The sequence below is a fragment of the Indicator indicator genome, chromosome 20 (assembly GCF_027791375.1).
Source record: "Indicator indicator isolate 239-I01 chromosome 20, UM_Iind_1.1, whole genome shotgun sequence".
Classification (NCBI taxonomy): domain Eukaryota; kingdom Metazoa; phylum Chordata; class Aves; order Piciformes; family Indicatoridae; genus Indicator; species Indicator indicator.
In genome coordinates this window covers 1,761,369-1,774,329 of record NC_072029.1, presented here as the reverse complement: position 1 = coordinate 1,774,329, position 12,961 = coordinate 1,761,369, and positions in this window count along the sequence as shown.

Here is a 12,961-nt window from a genome sequence, read left to right as displayed (position 1 = left end):
TTACATTGGCATTCTCCCTCTGCTAATGTTCCATCCATTTCCTTTCCTCTATTTCTTTCCACTTCATTCCACTGCCCAGCATATGATAATTTTATATATACATATCTCTAGATATGAGATGTTGGTTAAAAATATACTTTGACATTGCTTTGTGTTGCTGTTTTTAGTACTACCTGGGCTTTAACCAACCCTTTTGCCACTTGGAAACCTTACAACAAAGTCTGAGCCACCAATCAGTCCTTGGGGGGGAAGAGAAGGAATGAAGGTGGAGGTGGAGGAGCTCACTGCTACTTTAATGTCATAAAACTCCTTAGTTTGAGACCATTCCAGGCCACTACAGCTTTAGGAGAGACTGGGATGATTTCAGACTCAAAGCCCCAGAACCTGAGAAGCAAGGTGGCCAGGTCTCATCAGCTGGAGTCATGTGCATAGACAGACAGCAGGAGCTCTTCCCAGGTGTCGGTCTTCATTCAGAGCTAACTGGTTACCCTACTTCTGCCTGAAAATCAGTGTAGATCCCCTCTGCCTTTTCCTTCTGCCAATGGGAAGTGCTCCATAGCATCTTTTAGGTATTTATCTCTATATTTACTCCCCTAACACATCAAAACCCTTCATGAAAGCCCATCTCACAGCTACAATTATCCCTACCCCCATTCTGCTGCTGGAGCATATAAGTGAAGAGATAAGCCCTTACCCAAGGTGAAGAGATAAGTACCCAAGGTGAAGAGATAAGCCCTCACCCAAGGTCATGCTGGAGCTGAAAGGTTGTTTCACTTGGAAATGATTTACATACAGAGATACATTGCTCTAGGTCAGCACAGCAAGAACTTGGTGACAGTCTGGCAGCCACCTTGCCCTTGAGAAGGGATGGAGTGCAGGACCAGGAGAGAAGGTAGCAGTGCATCATCATCTGGCTCTGAGTCATCTCCCCACCCAGTGTGGCTCTGCTCCATGCAGGGATGACCCACCAACAGATTTTCTGTCCTGCCAGCACAGACATCATGGAAAAGGTCACCCAGGTACCTCTACCACTCTTTGAAAAAGTTAGAGGGAAGCCAAAGCTTCTGTTCCTGCTAGGAGCCATCATCCCTCTCCTCCCCCACCCTCCACAAAGCTGCTCTGGATATTTTTTTCCCCTTCTCCAAGTTAAGATTGAACTTGACTTGATTGAACTTAACTCTCCAAGTTAAGATTGAACTTGGAGAGGAACAAATACTGCATGTCTACAGCCCAGCTTTCCAGCAACTGAGGGGAAGTTAGCACTTTGGCCAGGGCCTTCTGCTTGCACTGAGCTGTGCATTTCATTTCGACTTCATAGCTCTTGCACGTTACACCAGTGGTGATTAAAACCACATTGATTGAGGTCTAGCAGCTATGTGAGAAATGCAGAGCTCATTACTGAGCTGCTCCAGATCCAGAAAGTGCTTTTAATAACTTCCTCCTCATCAAGGGGCAGATTGGAGGGGTGAGGGTTGGGCAGCTCTCATTCTCTTCGCACCTTGGATACATACACAATGGTTGGGGTTGGAAGGGATCCTTGAAGATCCTCCAGTTCCAACCCCCTTGCCCCAAGCAGGGACACCTCCCACCAGCCCAGCTTGCTCAAAGCCTCATCCAACCTGACCTTGAACACCTTCAGGGAGCAGGCATCCACAGCAACCTGTTCCAATGTCTCACCTCTCTCACTGTAAAGAATTTCTTCCTCATCTCCAGTCTAGATCTCCCCTTTTCCACCTTAAAGCTATTGTCCCATATCCTATCACTATAAGCCCTTGCAAAAAGTCCCTCCCCAGCTTCCTTGCAGGCCTCCTTCAGGTAAACATCTACAGCAGAAGGTCTCCACAGCAACATGTTCCTTACTTTTCATGTCTACCTCCTTCAGACCAAGCTGGGCTGTTCACAAGTTTGACTTTATCCATCTCTGTGCCACAGACAAAAGACACTGCAGAAAAGTTCTTGTTTGGCAGCTGATGAACAAAGGCTTGGAAGAAGATACTGCCCAGAACAATTATTTTTCTTTTGCAGCCATCCTACTCTGTATTTTAGGGTGTTACTGACCAATACCCAAATGTTCAGAGGACAAAAAAAAAAAAGTAATTTTGATTAAGAATAAAAAAAGGTTTGGGGTTTGTGTTCTACTTGATGACAGTTTTAGTTGGAAATGAGGGAGAAAATCATTCCAGATTGGTCAGAATGTCCTCTTTTGCCCAAACTGAAGTCATTTCAACTATTAAATATTTCTGGGTTTGGTTGGTGGGTTTTTTGTTTTTGTTTTTTTTTTTTTTTTATAGATCAGAAGAAAAGAAGCCTCCAAAATTAATAACTACTTCAGATAAAAAAGAAAAGTCTAAACAGGGAATTAACTGAAAAAAAAAAAAAAACAACACAGAAACTGGTCATTTTCTTTACCCTTTATATCTATCTTTTTTTTTTTTTTTTTAGTGCTTTAAAACTCTTTGCTAAATCTGTGTCCATTTGCAAAACATTCTGGTACCACCAGAGTGCACTTTTCATGTCTCCCCAGAAAGTATTTTTCCAAGGGACATCACCCAGCTCTATGAACAAGGGAGATATACAAAGGCAGCCAGACTTTGGCTGGCCCAGAAAATTCATCTAGAAAGCCCTTTTGATTTCCAGAGCTGTTTGGTTTTGGCCCTAAGAATAAGTGGAACATACCACAAAGAAAGCCTTCTGCTGTGTTTGAAGGATGCTTGCTCAGCATCCTACTCTTTCTCCACTGCTCTGCATCTTGGTCTGCATCTCCTGGGCATCATCTCTTAGGGCATGCTACAGCCTTGGAGACTTGAGTCATCCCCACAGCTCTTCTTCTGATGAAGTATTTCCCTAGGTCAAGGCTGCAAGTTGTTTCCTAGTGCTGAAATATCCTCTCCTGGACACTGAGAGGATCTTCTTTGAACCAGCTGTCTGCTCTTCACTTCAACCAGCTGAGACAAACATCTCATAGAATCACAGGATCATAGAATCATGGAATTGTTTGGGTTGGAAAGGGCCTCTGGAGGCCATCTAGTCTTTCCCCCCTGCAGTCAGCAGGGACATCCCCCACTGGGGCAGGCTGCTTAGAGCCCCACCAACCCTGAGCTGGAATGTCTTCAGGGATGGGGCATCCATCACCTCTCAGGGCAACCTGTTCCTGTGTTCCACCACCCTCAGAGTAAAGAACTTCTTTGTAATATCCAATCTAAACCAACCCTGCTCTAGTTTCAAACCCTTGCCCTTGTCTCACTGCTAGATGCGCTCATAAACCTTCCTTCCTCAGCTTTCCTCTAGGTCCCCTTCAGGCACTGGAAAGCCATCTAAACTAAATGTCTAGGTTCCTTCTAAAAGCCACACTAGACTTTTTCTACTTCCTAATTTATTCATCCCATCCAAAGAAACACCTCCCTGGAGGTGTTCAAGGCCAGGCTGGATGAGGCTTTGAGCAGCCTGGTCTAGTGGAAATTGTCCCTGCCAGTGCCAAGGGAGTTGGAACCAGATGACCTTAAGGGTCCTCTCCAACCCAAACCATTCTCTGAATCATTCTCTGAATCTATATTTAAAGCAGGGGGGATCTGAAGTCTTCCTCTTGGAGTCACAGGTGTCTGTCCCATTACCCTGCTGAAAGAGGAGCTGTCCTCAGCCATCTGAAGATATTTTGCCAGATCTCTGGAAATTTTTTAGCACATACCTAAGAGGCAATAAGGCTACAAAAGTTCTCACACCTTGCCAGAGCACTGGTCCATAGCAAGAGCCTGGAGTCAAAGGCAATTCCCATAAAAAAGAGGAGAAATTTCCTCCTTACTCCCCCAAGCTTGCAATGGGGTCTCTTGTCTTTGCTGAACTTCCAGGCTTGTTTTCTTGCCTGGGGCCTCCTCAAGACTCACTACTCGAATTTCTCAGTGCTTAAAAGGCTCAGGAGGAAACCACTGAAGGAGAAAGAGGCCCAGCATGGGCTTGGTTTAGCCTGTCAGGTGCCTACCCACTTCAGAAACCTTCAAATATGTGAGCAGGGGAGGGAAATTGCTCTCCAGAAGGATTTCTACCAGCAGGCACTGTGGGCCAGTAATAATACTGGTGATGACAATGGGAATGTGGAACACCTGAAAGGAATGAAACCAAGGGGAAAAATAGATTGGGGAGAGAAAGATGAGATGGTGTTGGGAGGTTGAACACAGCTGGTGACTGCCTTCATCTGTCTCCATGCCTGCTCTTGAAGGCTTTACACATGTAGAGGTGTCCCACATCACCCTCAGAGGAGACTTAGCCAAACTCTCAATGAGGTTTCACATCCTGAAGGGTTTCAAAGTGGGCTAAAACCTGCATCCCATCATTTCTTGCTAAAACATAACATGATTTCTTCTGGCAAGATGGATGTGATGGGCACAGTGCATGGGATGTCCAGACAGGCTTGCTTTGAAGCACACAAGTCCTTAGCAGCTTGGATTCTTTTAATGTTTCCCAGGCCAGCATCTACCCAGACTTAAAGAAACCCACCCCACACTGTGCTTTCCTTCTCCCTGTGCAGCCACCTGACCTCTGCTCAGCCCTGCTTCATGCTGCCCTGGATGCTCAAGCATGGATCCCTGAACTGCTGCCTGCCTGTGACGCTGCCACTGCTCTGCTCCATGCTTAGGGCTTTGGAGCTGAATTCACAAGTCCAGCATGATCAACACAGGCTGGGAGATGAAGGGCCGGAGAGCAGCCCTGTGGAGAAGGACCTAAGGGTCTTGGTGGGTGAGAAGCTGGAGAGGAGCTGGAGAGGAGTGCTGGCAGCCCAGCCCCAGCCTGTCCTGGGCTGAGCCCCAGCAGTGTGAGCAGCAGGGGCAGGGAGGGGATTCTGCCCCTCTGCTGAGACCATCCCTGCAGTGCTGGGGCCAGGGACCTGTTGGAGCAGGGCCAGAGGAGGCCACAGCAATGCTGGCAGGGCTGGAAGCCCTCTGCTGGGAGGCCAGGCTGAGAGTTGGGCTTGGGCAGCCTGGAGAGGAGAAGGCTCCAGGGAGACCTTCTGGTGGCCTTGCAGTGCTTCAAGGGCTGATCACAAAGCTGGGGCCAGACTTTTGAGCAGGGCCTGCTGTGACAGGACAAGGGGGAATGGTTTGAACTGAGAGAGGGAGATTCAGACTGGAGAGAAGGAAGAGATTTGTTATGCTGAGGGTTGCCCAAAGAGATGGGAGCTGCCCCATCCCTGCCATCATTCCAGGTCAGGTTGGTTGGGGCTGTGAGCAACCTGCTCTAGTTGGGGATGTCCCTGCTGACTGTAGGGGGTTGGTTGCAACAGACAACCTTTAAAGGTCCCTTTCTAACCCAAACTCTGTAATTCTATGACACCTGTGTTTTTTATCTTCGTGCCTGCTCCCAGCGTGAAAGCTGTTACATCTCTTCTTGCAGGAAAAGGGGAAGAAGTTGGGGGTTTTGTGTCCCTGCAGATGTTCAGGAGCCTGCAGGGCTTCTTCAGTGAGAGCAGGCTTCATGTGGCTTCGAGATCAGAGTCCTCCCTCAAAATAACTGCTGACTGCTTTTTCTCCAGGCACCTGTATTGCTGCCTGCTGCTACAATGAGCTTGTCAAGTGATGAGAAGGGAAAATGTGGTCATTAAGGACAACTCTATATGGTAAACCACGTCCCTTCCAGGTCCTCACACATGCCACCTGTCTCTGCATGGCCTTTTTGTACCCAGGACTTGCTGGACATTGAGCAGACATCATCTCAGATAATTTTAGCTGCTAAAATGTTGGCAGCCAAGTGCCCATCTCAGCTCCCTCTGTCAACAGCATCTCCCAAGGGTGATTCAGCTCATCCTAATAGAGGTGCTAAGCACCCCTGCCAGGGACCAACTTCTGCAGAGTTTCTCTCTGCTAATTATGGGTGATCTGTTTAAGATCAGTGTGATGAAAGCTAGGTGAAGAAGTTTTGCTTTCTGTGTCCACAGCAATCAAAGATGACCCCTGGTTGGCATCAGCCTTGCAGCTTTTCAGGGGGGCACAGCATATTTCTGGCACAGTGTGGACCCCTGGTTTGCATCAGCCTTGCAGCTTTTCAGGGGGGCACAGCATATTTCTGGCACAGTGTGGACCCCTGGTTTGCATCAGCCTTGCAGCTTTTCAGGGGGGCACAGCATATTTCTGGCACAGTGTGTCCCCCTGCTAGAGGACAGCATTCAGGTGGGAATGGATTAGACACATGAGAAAGCAACCTTCTTACCAGAGAATCATGGAATTGTTTTGGTTGGAAGAGAACTTTAAGGTCGTCAGGTCCACTTCTTACCCCAGCACTGCCAGGGCACCACCAAACCATGGCCCTCAGCACCACATCTCCACAGCTTTGAAACCCCTCCAGGGCTGAGGACTCCACCACTGCCCTGGGCAGCCTGGGCCAGGCTTTGACAACCCTCAAGAAGGAGAAATTGTTCCTCATGTCTAAGTTAAACCTCCTCTGGGGCAAACTGAGGCCATTTCCTCTCATTCTATCATTAGTAACTTAGGAGAAGAGACCAACACCCACCTGGCTCAAACCTCCTTTCAGGGAGCTGTAAAGAGCAGTGAGGTCTCCAGACTTAAACACCCCCAGGTCCCTCAGCTCTTCCTCCCCAGCCCTGCTCCCCAGACCCTTCAGCAGCTTTGTTGCCCTTCTCTGGACCTGCTCCAGCAAGCAGCAGCTCAATGCTGACCAAGACCATAAAGCAACTTGAGAAAAATGAGGAAGCCTAAACTGATTCTGGAGTGCAAACCAAAAAACATTCTTAGACCATTATCATGACAGAAGATTTAACAGCCAGGCAAATTGAATCAAGAAGTACTTGACCACAGAATTCTTTTAATTTTGAGACATTTTAGTGTCTTAAAAAAAAAAAAAGAAAAAGCCCCAAAATTCCAAATGCAAGATTGCACAACAAGATCTGAGAAGAAATATTGATCATTTGAGAGGGTCCAAACCCAAAAGATGTATTTTTATCATTTTTGGACATTTTGTTTTGACACAAGGTTGTTTTCTTGCCCTCATTTTTTTTTTTTCTTGCTGTTTTGGTTTGGTTTTTTTTTTTTTTTTAAACTATGGGTTGTCTTCTGCAAGAAAACCAGAACCAGTTCCACCCTGGATTCCAGAAAGGGGATTTTAGGACCATTTCAAAACTCATTAAAACATTTTTCTCCAATGCTGTAGAATGATCTGGGGAGGTGTTCTGATCTACACCAGATGGCTTAAGCTCCACCAAGCAGCAAGGTTTATGGAGCAGGAAACCATACATCTGCCAGAGCCAGACCCTGCACACAAAACACAGCTTCAATTTTGACAAAACTATTTCTGATTAAAAACATTTAATTGAAAAACTCCCAGGAAATCTTCTCTAGAGAAAAACTTCTCTTCTTGCTATAGGTTTTGGAGAAAAAAAAACACTCCAAAAAACCCCAAGCCATGCATCTGCTACTGCTTCTTGATACTCAGTAAGAGTGAAAGGGTAGGGGGCAGCAGGATGAGGCCAGGCTCTTGTCAGTGGTGCCCAGGGACAGCACAAGGGGCAGAGGGCACAAACTGGAACCCAGGAGGTTCCACCTGAACAGGAGGAGAAAGTTCTTTGGTGTGAGGGTGCTGGAGGCCTGTCCCAGACTGCCCAGAGAGGTTGTGGAGTCTCCTTGTGTGGAGAGATCCCAAATCCTCCTGGGCATTGTGCTCCTGGGCAAGCTGCTGTGGGTGCCCTGCTAGAGCAGGGGTTGGACTGGCTGAGCTCCAGAGGTTCCTTCCAACCCTCACCATGCTGGGATTCTGAGATTCTGTAATTACAACTCATCTCCCTGCTGGACTGAGATGTCTCTCATACCTCAGTGTCATCATACCCCAGCTGAATCTGACTGCAATGTCATAGCATCCTGGCTGAAGCTCCCTGTGCCCCCAAGGAGAAGTTATTGCAATTGTCTCCTCCTCCTTTTACAGGGCAGGAATGTTAAGTACAGAGACATTAGCAGAGAGCTGGATCCCACCACCTACCACTTGCCCAAGGTCAGAGAGGAAGTTTCAGCAGCCCTTGGTTCACAAAGCCACCCATGAGAGCTGTTAGAGTGTGCTCAGGACCATGCTGAGTCATAGACTCCTTTGGGTTGGAAATGACCTTTAAGGTCATCAAGTCCAACCATTAACCCAGCACTGCCAGGTCACCACTGAACCATGGCCCTCAGCACCACATCTCCATGGAGTTTTAAACCCCTCCAGGGATGGGGACTCCACCACTGTCCTCAGTAGCCTTTTCCAGGTTTTGACAGCCCTCAGGGGGAAGAAATTGTTCCTCATGTCCAACCTGGCACACCTCTGAAGAGCCAGGGTAGCATATTCCCTTTCTCACATGGTTTCTGTGCTTTCATGAGAGTCCAAATACTATTTTTTTTAATCTAACAATGTGATCCCAGAGACACTCATCCCTCAGCTCCAGGAAGCTGGTTCATGGATGGCAGGGGAGCTCTCTCTGTTTTCCTCTTTGGTGTTGTCTAGCCTTGTCTCATGTCCTCTGGCTCACACCGTTGTCATAGGTGATCCCCAGGATTTATGGAGAAAAACTAGAAATGGGGAGATTCAGATTGGATGTTAGGAGGAAATTCTTCCCCATGAGGGTGGTGAGACACTGGCACAGGCTGCCCAGGGAGGTGGTGGAAGCCTCATTGGTGGAAGTATTTGCATCCAGGCTGGATGTGGCTGTGAGCAACCTGATGTAGTGTGAGGTGTCCCTGTCCAGAGGGGTTGGAACTGGATGATCCCTGAGATCCCTTCCAGCCCTGGCAATTGATTCTATGATTCCTCTTTTGGCTGCCCACTTTCTTGTAAGAAACAGGAAAGCATCCAGCTGCTTTCAACAAAATCAGACTGATTTACACCCAGGCATGGCCTGGCCCAAATTCCAAGGATGAAAGACACCCTTGAGATACTGCAGGGCTCTTCTTTCCCCTGAGGGCACTGCCTTTTCCCAAAGGATCATTCCCAAAGCACCATGTTTGCCAAGAAATCCTGCTATGTCTTGTGGATAGCCTAACCTTCCTGGCATCTCCCTGTGATATTGGCTGCAGAGGAGCAGTACATATCCCACTGAGGTCACTGAAGCTTGCATCAAATAAACTGGAGATAAAAGAGGACAAACAGGCCTGAACACCTCCAGATAAATCATACTCAGTATTTAGCTTCTCTCTTTAGAAGGATCCCCAGTGACTTTGCTCTCCCTCTTACTCTGCCTGCTGCAGCTGCCTTTGCTCCTCACCTTCTGCTCAACACCAGGAGCTGCTTCTAGAGAAGGTCATCTCACAGCATTGGATACAGCACCACCACCACCACCATCACCCCAAGCCCCACCAGCCTGCTGCCTCCCACTCCAGGTTAAAAGATACATACTTTGACAGAAGCTGGATTAAATTCAACCTCTTTTTTGGGTTCTGGTTCTGCTGGTTTGGGTGCTGGTTTGGGTTCTTCCTTCTTGGGTTCAGCCTTCTTGGGTTCAGGCTTCTTTGGGGCCATGTTGGTTTAGAAAGGGAGAGAAGGAGACAGGATGGACAGAGAGGAAAGTGGTGGCTGCTGCAGGAGAAATGACCAGCACAGCCAGGTCTTTATCCCTGTCCAGTCTCTTCAAGTGTCACTCTTAGACCTGTCACATGCCAGAGCTTACAATAGGGCACAGCTATAAAAGGAGAAGACATTCACCCAGCTATTTTAGACCCTTTGGATAGGGCATTGTTATCAGTTAGCACTGAAATGGAAAGAGACCTGGAGGGGGGTTTAAGGCTGAGCTTGGCTCTGGGTCAAGCATTTCTGCTGTGCATGTGTCTGCATGTCCAAAGGGAAGGTTGGGTTACCACCCAGGTCCCATAGATGAGTTTTGTCCCCACCCAGGGCCATGCTGACACCTTCTAAGCTCACTTGCTGCAATGTCTCTCTTTTAGGCACCTCTGGCCTTTGTCATGCTGCAGTTCATTCAAAGCCAAGCAGAGATTTATATTTAGACCTGAGGTTGGAGCTGTATGGGAGGCTGGCTGGTTGTTAGGAGCTGTATGGGAGGCTGGCTGGTTGTTAGGAGCTGTATGGGAGGCTGGCTGTTTGTAGGAGCTGTATGGGAGGCTGGCTGGTTGTTAGGAGCTGTATGGGAGGCTGGCTGGTTGTTAGGAGCTGTATGGGAGGCTGGCTGGTTGTTAGGAGCTGTATGGGAGGCTGGCTGGTTGTAGGAGCTGTATGGGAGGCTGGCTGGTTGTTAGGAGCTGTATGGGAGGCTGGCTGGTTGTTAGGAGCTGTATGGGAGGCTGGCTGTTTGTAGGAGCTGTATGGGAGGCTGGCTGGTTGTTAGGAGCTGTATGGGAGGCTGGCTGTTTGTAGGAGCTGTATGGGAGGCTGGCTGGTTGTTAGGAGCTGTATGGGAGGCTGGCTGGTTGCTGGGAGCTGTATGGGAGGCTGGCTGGTTGTTAGGAGCTGTATGGGAGGCTGGCTGGTTGTTAGGAGCTGTATGGGAGGTTGGCTGATTGTAGGAGCTGTATGGGAGGCTGGCTGTTTTTTAGGAGCTGTATGGGAGGCTGGCTGTTAGCTGGTGAAGAGGAGAACTTATGCTTCAGAGCACCCACTGGTCTTCTCCTGGGATGGTGCAAAACACCAATATATAGCAGGATGCATCTAAGCCGCAGGGAAACACAGAGCTGGGGATGGCACTTGGGTGCCTCTAAGTCCATCCTCATGGCTGAGATTTTCCAGACCATTTTAGGGACTTGAATCATGGAATCACAAAATTGTAGAGGTTGGTAGGGGCCTCTGAAGATCATCAGTTCCAACTCCCTGCCAGAGCAAGGTCACCTAAAACAGATCACACAGGAACACATCCAGGCATGCCTTGAAAGACTCCAGAGACAGAGACTCCACCACCTCTCTGAGCAGCTTGTTCCAACTCTCTGCCACCCTCAAAGTGAAGAATTTCCTTCTCATGTTAAATGGAACTTCCTATGTCCAAGTTTATGCCCTCTACCTCTTGTCCTGTCACTGGAGACCACTGAGAAGAGTTTGGCTTCATCTCTGTGACATCCACCCCTTAGATACTTGCAATAATTACCAAGATCTCTCCCTAGCCTCCTCTTCCTCAAGCTAAACAAACCCAAATTGTGCTTAAAAGAGCTGAGATGAAGGTATCCATTTGAAGTTTCCATAATCCCAGCCTTACTTTGATGGAAACACCACCCTCACCCTACCCCACCCCCTCAAAGCAAACCCAAGGTAACAATTTTCATCTCTGCATCTCCTGTGTCACGTTGTTCTATATCAGGAGGTCACTCTCTGAGGCAGCATCTGAGCAGGCACCACCCTAAGCACTTGAATGCATTTTACACAACATTTCAAAAGCCACCAGGACTTATTCCTGAACTGAAAATAGCACTGGAAAATACCAGGCACTTAAGATGCAACTCCCCAGCAGCTTGGGTTCTCATCACCTCCACCTCTGCAAGATGAGACCAGAATAATAGCTAGAGCCTTATTTAATTTGCTGCTCTGAATTCCACAAATCAGCCATGGTTGAGGGATTTGCTGGGATTTCTTTCATTTTTTTTTTCCCCTCTCGGCTCTTCCTTAATGGAAAGACGTTAAAGGAATAACATCAAAGATGATCCAAAAAGGTAGCTCAAAGCTTCACCTCAGCCTGATTTGCAGTTAAAATTCAGTAGTCCTGTTGTCAAAGATTATCTCAGGATGGGGGTTTGTGTGTTCATGAGAAAGTGCACTCTTGATGAATCAGATTCATGACAGAGCTGGCTTGGCACAGGCCACAGACAAGATCGTTTGCCCTTCTGTCACAATCCAAATGGCTGCAGCATTCTGCTGCTATTTGCAAGTTGTCAGTCCCACCAAAAACATCCCAGTTAAACCTTGGAGGTTGTACTCAATTTATTCCTCCCCTAGTCTGAAGGCACATCCTGTCCTGACTCCTGTTTGATGTTCTGGAGCCTCTATTACAAGAGGGATCTGGACATGCTGGAAGGTGTCCAGAGAAGGGCCACCAGGATGAGCAGAGGGCTGGAGCTGCTCTGCTATGAGGACAGACTGAGAGAGTTGGGGTTGTGCAGTCTGGAGAGGAGAAGGCTCTGAGGTGACCTTCTTGTGGCCTTCCAGTATCTGAAGGGGGCTCCAAGAAAGCTGGGGAGGGACTTTTTAGGATCTCAGGTAGTGACAGGACTGGGGGGAATGGAATAAAGCTGGAAGTGGGGGGATTCAGACTGGATGTGAGGAAGAAGTTCTTCCCCATGAGAGTGGTGAGAGCTTGGAATGGGTTGTCCAGGGAGGTGGTTGAGGCCCCATCCCTGGAGGTGTTTGCAGCCAGGCTGGATGAGGCTCTGGCCAGCCTGATGTAGTGTGAGGTGTCCCTGCCCATGGCAGGGGGGTTGGAACTGGCTGAGCCTTGTGGTCCCTTCCAACCCTGACTGATTCTATGATTCTCTGATTCTACTTCTGTAGACCTATTTATAACCAAAGTAATCTGACAGATCAGCCTTTGGTCACAGCTTCAGGTGGTTCTTCACCTGGCTGCTGCTTCTTCTTGGTCCTTCACCTGAGACAGGCAATGAAGCTGCTGAAGGGTCTAGAACACAAATTTTATGAGGAGCATCTGAGGGACCTGAGGTTGTTTGGTCTGGAGAAAAAGAGGCTGAGGGGAGACCTCCTGGCTCTCTCCAACTCCCTGCAAGGAGGTTTGAGCCAGGTGGGGATTGGTCTCTTCTCCCCATTGCCAAGTGATGGAAAAAGAGGAAATGGCCTCAAGGTCACCTACTCCACCTGCCCTGCAGTCAGCAGGGACATCTGCAACCAGAGCAGGGTGCTCAGAGCCCCAAACAACCTGACCTGGAATGGGATGGGACCAGGGATGGGTCTTTGGGGAAACCTAGGCCAGCATTTCACAACTGTCACTGTAAAAAAATTTCTTCCTTTCTTCAGTGTAAACTCATCAGCCCTTGTCCTGTCACAATAG